Raw genomic sequence first — 6,150 nt, forward strand, 5'->3', positions numbered from 1 at the left:
AAGATTTGGCAAATTAACTTGGTTATGCAATATAAGAGAAATTAACCAAACAAAGTTAAGGAACTCAACTTCAACTCCCCTCATCATACCCATTAAGCCAAGAGACTGGAAAATCATGGGTCGGGTTGCTTGTCAAGCAACAGTTAAAATGAGAAAAAGAATTGGAGAAGGAACTTGAATGTGCATTTCAAATTATGTAGTCTGTTGATAGCTTATTGTGAGAAAATTAAATACAAGCTAGTGAATTGAAAAGGTATAAATAAAGAGAGGAATGCCATCATGAAAACAAGGGAGTGTGAAAGCCAATTCCGTGTATATATATAGTGGGTTGATATTTGCACACTCAGCTTATCGTTAGTTATTTAAGCAACTGTTAAGGTTATTACAATTCCCAAAAAGCTCTCACAATCCAATTAAAAAGGAAAAGACAAGCCATGGTATGAGATATACAGATGAAGATTGTTATGCAAGAAAATACAGTCTCCACCACGGCATACATGCTTGTGACAGATAAGCAAGCCATACAGAAGTGCAGGGTCTTTATCTTTTCTGAAATATGTTTGGGAAATGTATTTCATTTTCCAAAAAGTAGAGAGCATGTAAAATAATTGACACCCCATTTCATGCAAAGGCATTTATTCCTAAAATCAAAGCAGATTTTGCATCGGACAAGAAGATTTTTCTTAAAACCAGGTCTATAAATAAGCCTTGTACTCCCTTTCCTTTCTCACACTGAAAAGAGAAGAGTTAGAAGGCATCCCATTATCTATTCATAGAATGCATTGCCATCATCTATTCATCCAACTATCCTCATGGGCCTCTGAGATATGACAGACAAAAATTAAAACATCATTGATAGTGATCAGAAAATGCCTAATCATATCGTCTACTACTCAAAGGAGAGGACTAATATGCTTGGAAGGGGATGCCACATTTTATTACAAGCCGAGCACGGAGCTAATGAGACTTGAACCAATGACATGCCCATTTAGCAACCACATTTCAGTTTTGCTACCAGATCGATGAAGTCACATTTGAAATCTAGGTTAGCATCCTGTATTACGAACAACATATGCATTAATTCTGCACTTTGCCTCAAAATTTGTAGCACAATCAGATGCAACATTCCTTGCAATTTGCAACACTTCTAGTTCACAAAAGGCTAATGTTCGAACATAAATATGCAGAGTTTTTCTAGCATGGTGATACTAGGCTTCATTGCACAACAACAGCATAACGTTGCAGAGTTAAAAGGTGATGAGCTGAAGACCAAGAGCAATTGCTTGAAGAAATCAAGCTTTTAGGCTCCTTTTCTTGGACGAATTCAAGAGAGAATTTTCTTCAAAATGGAGCTTCCCTCCAAAATGAAAAAAGAATTCTTTATTCAATTTCAAAGTATGAAATGAAATTGAGAAGAATTTTGCCTTTAATAGCCACTTACAAATTATGTTTTATCCCAAAAGCTCTATGCCAATAAAAATTGCCTAATGACCCCTTTTAAACTACTAAGCTATCATATTCACTAATGAAATGCAAAAAAAATTGCTAAACTAGTCATGGGTGGCCCCCCACTTGGAATGGAAAGGAAAATGATGCCAAGCCTTGCATTAATTTCAAAAAGGCTTCTGCATAACAACATGAAAGCCCCATCATCAGCAAAAAACACAATAATGAAGGGGTTTCCTATACAACCCTTTTGACTCAACACCTCTTACAAGGAATTTCTTCTCGCAAATTCAACATTTCTCTTCAGAAGCACCCTATCCTTTCTGGCAACGGAATTTGAACACCAGAACAGTACAAGAAAAAGAGGAATTCAGAGACAAAAACCCATTTAAAGAGGCATACATATGGTTAACTACAGATGTTGCATTAGATGCCCTCGTTTATTAAGTTTTGGTAACCTGACAACCTCTAATGCTGCTGATCTCATTGCTATTACAAACAAAGTCATTTCAAATTGTGGACCATGTATAAAAGGTAACGCACTTAATGAGAGTATGTTTGGAAACAAAACTCATAACCATTTAATCTTTTTTTTTCTTAAAATTACTTACCGACATAAATCATTTTTTGTTGGAACAATACTAACCTACATAAATCTTCTTAAAATTACAAACCTACATAACAGAGAGATGATATTGGGACCTTTAAGGAGAAAAGGATGGGTCTAAATATAATAAAGAACTGGCATTTAGATTTTGTAGTTTCCAATAAAACCAGACAAGAACAAGAGAAGTTCATGACAGAGATTTTAGCAGCAATACCCACTCTCCTATCTCAAACAAACCATCTAAAACCTAAATCATCATTACAAACACATAGCCTGCAATGATTAATCACAGAAGGGAACATTCATATCTAAGCAACCTCTATATTGCATACCACACAACATAAACAATGACCTACCTTTGTTAGCTCTCCATAATATGAAACTCTGAGATCGACAGATTTATTCATTTGAAGTCAGGTTTCTATAGAAAGATGTTCAGCTGTCCTGAACTTTCGATATGGATTGCGTTCTGCTTCTGAATCGACTCCAACAACATCATGTCTAGAGTACGAAACATGTGCAGTTGAGATATATGGATGAAATATTATTACTAGCCAAATGAAGAAAACTATGCTCTGATCTGTGATGCTATGGTATTTAGCACATCCTATATCCCTTAGAAAGCTATGCTCTGGTCCAACCCCAGGGTAACCCAAGTTATAAGATGATGAAGAAATGTACAAGACGATGAAGAAAAATCCTGCATTCGAGGTATTATGGTTGAATAATAACTATAAAAAGAAAAAGAAATAGACAAAAGTAGAAATAAAATGTAAAATACCCCAATAGGCAACTGGAAAATTTTGCAAGAAATTCAAGAAACGGGAAAAAAAGCAAAAAAGCTGAAATCTCTAATTAAGAGTTGATACCTGCTGAAAATTAGCTTGAACAAACAAATTTGCAGAGACGAGGTCAGATCACCTCAACAGATGATGAAGAAGTAAATAACATTGATTTCCCCTCTGCTTGGAACAAACTCGAAACCCTAATACTCGAAAAACATGGAGAAAATGGAGAAAAGAGAAGATTGAAGTAGTTAGGATTTCTTCCTAGGGTTTGTCGAGAGATGGAGGTCGATGTTGATCCTTCCGAATCATCAATGGAGGAATCCGAGAGAGATGGTTAGGGTTTCGCAAGGTCTAGGATTTGTCGAGAAAAAGTACAGGTAAGGGAGAGTGTTGAATGTAGGATTTTTCACAAGGTCTAGGTTTTCTAGCGGCTATCTCTTTCTCTGGTTAGGGTTTCCCAAGGTTTTTCTCGAGAGAAAGTAATAGAGTTAGGGTTTCCACGTAGGGTTTCGAATGCAGTTAGGGTTTCTCGCACCCATCGTCTTTCTCTGGTTCGCAGGGGTAGGGAAGAGTGGTTCACGAGAAAGGGAGCATTTAGATCTGGGCAATACTGTCATTTTGGAAATTATATGAGGGTAGTATTGGAAAATGATTCAAATTTTCAATGCAATCGCATAATCTGATTGTGATTTATATGTGCGATTATTATTATCTAAGTTAACAGAACGCTATTTTAAGAACAATCGATTGTCCTGTACAATATATTGTAGATAATCCCAAAGTCCAAACTACTGTTTTTGCAAAACCCCTCATATTATACTACTAGTAAAAAAACCCGTGCGATGCACGGGCCGAGAAAGAACTGTACGGACCACGTCATAGGTTGATCCAAACCGTCCATGTGATGGAACACAACATAAATAGGTTGTGCCCCAAAAATCATTTCCATAGGCCGATCCTAGCCCTCCAATCTATAGATGTTTTCATAATTCCTCTTATCTTAAATCCGATGGTCAAGATCACCCTATAGTTTGTTAATTAAAAAACCATAAAGGAGGGGGTAAGATCGAAATTATACGGCTTTAATGGGTGCCGTTGTTAAAGCATAAAGGAGGGGTAGGATTGAAATTATTTGATATAATGGGTGCCTTTGTTAAAAGCATCAAGGGGTAGGATTGAAATTTTCTCGGTGAAAAGATGCGAATGGCAACTGTTGCTAGCAAACACAAAAAAAAAGTAATAATTACAAATAAAAGATCCTCGTGCAAAGATGCGCATGTCAAAATGATGGCAAATGTTGGTAGCAAAAAACAGAGTAATCATGACAAAAAAAAGTAAATAAGCTAAAGTTATAAAGTTTTCAATGACAAATTACCAATAAATGGTTACAAAGTTTTTAAATTACCAAAAAAATACGAACAACATGTAGTAATTTATGACAATTACTGGAAAAAAGTCAAACATGTCTTACATAACTATTACACCGAAATATCTCTTTAAAATGGGGTATACACAGAAGCTGCATGTATATGGGGTAAATTGAGGGGACGTATGCCTTTCTATACACAGAAATACAGTGTATATCTTTCTCTTTAAGAGGAGGTATACACAGAAGCTGCATGTATATGGGGTAAGATTGAAATTAAAGAGGGAAATCAAAATTTGTTGGAGGGCTGAACCGTAAAGAAGCAGACAAAAAGCAGCTGGGGGAGGAGGGGACGATGACACGCGGCAGGGGTGAACAGTACAAAATGCTCCCGGCTTATTATAGTAGATAATATAATATATAAGAGGAGTGCTAGACTCACAGGAGCCCTTGCAAAAAATCAAGGAAAGAGCACCCTCATTGGTCAATGCTAAAAAAATCACGGTTATAACTGCCATAAAGGAGTTTTGACCAATTAGGGCGCCCTTTCCCTGATTTTTTGCAAGGGCTCCTGCAAGGAGTCTAGCATTCCTCAGTATATAAACGAAGACACACTCAGTCTCTCACTCTCTCTCTCTTCTGAAAGAAATGTCGATGACCGACGCTCTTCTCAACCCCGATGAATATAATGAGGAAATTGAGCCCGAACTAATACCGGAACTATTACTGGATTCTTCCCAGCAAAGAGAAACAACTCATATTCGCAATGCACAAGGTTAGCCAAAATCCAGAATCAACACATACATATTGTTTGTGTTTTACCTGTGTGTTGGGATTATTACATACTGTGGTTATGCCGAATATTTTGATGCGAAAGACAGGACGCATGTTATCGTTGATGGACTTTATTTCTGGATTGTGACGATGTGTACTGTTAGATATGGAGACATCTCCCCTAAGACCACGGGCATGGAGTGTTTTGTGTCATTTTTTGGGTCATTAGGGTTGATATTAATGCAACAACTGGTGAAGATAGTGAGAAGTAAGTTAGGTACGTTCTCGACATTAAGGATCCGAATCTGACGTTAAGGACGAACGCTATTTTTTTTTGCGTGGCTGTACTTGTTTGTATTGTCATCGGTTCCTTCATTCTTCATTTTTGTTAAGGAACTAAGCTGGGTGGATTCAATGTACGCCTCGATCATGTCCATTACAACATTTGGATATGGAAACAAGGCATTCCGGACATTTACTGGTCGTTTATTTGCCGCTTTTTGGCTTTTGATTTCCACCACTACTGTGATTCTCGCAATGCAGTTCTTGGAGGAGGGTTTCATAAGGTTTGTTATCCTGATTCATCTACTAGCTTTGAATCATTCAAATCATATCCTTTGGGTGATTTTTGGACTAGACATTAATCAATCTTCATGGTATTAGCTCCATCTTTAATGCCTGCCCACACTCATTTTGTCCATTAATCTCTTAACCAAATTTTAAGACCTTCTCATTTTATAAATTAAAATAATTCATTCCATAACTCTTCAAATAATAATGGATGAGTCAGGTTGTTTTAGTGCAATTGCCAGAACATGGCTGTGTCATTATCATTTGTTTTCCTTACAACTAATATCAGCACTATCATATCTTAGAAATTGCCCAGCTCTGAACTTGTCTTTTCCCTTCATTCAACTTGTAAGGCCCTTTTGAGGATTGTAATTTCATTGTAGATAAAATGACAATGTTTGTTTGCTAAGCCGAGCTTGAAAGCTTGGATTATGTTTGTTTTTTATATATCAAATAAAAAAATGTGGGTTGCTTACCACAGATGTATCTTTTTATCTCGGCTCGGCTCGGCTTGTTTGCAGCCCTACAAGTACTAAGCATCATTCCCAGCCGGATGGATGCCCTTTCCTTTGCTGCGACATGGGTTTCAACAAAGATTG

The sequence above is a fragment of the Tasmannia lanceolata genome, unplaced genomic scaffold, assembly GCF_043159265.1.
Source record: "Tasmannia lanceolata isolate RefF3 unplaced genomic scaffold, GAP_Taslan_0.1 ptg000020l, whole genome shotgun sequence".
Lineage (NCBI taxonomy): Eukaryota > Viridiplantae > Streptophyta > Magnoliopsida > Canellales > Winteraceae > Tasmannia > Tasmannia lanceolata.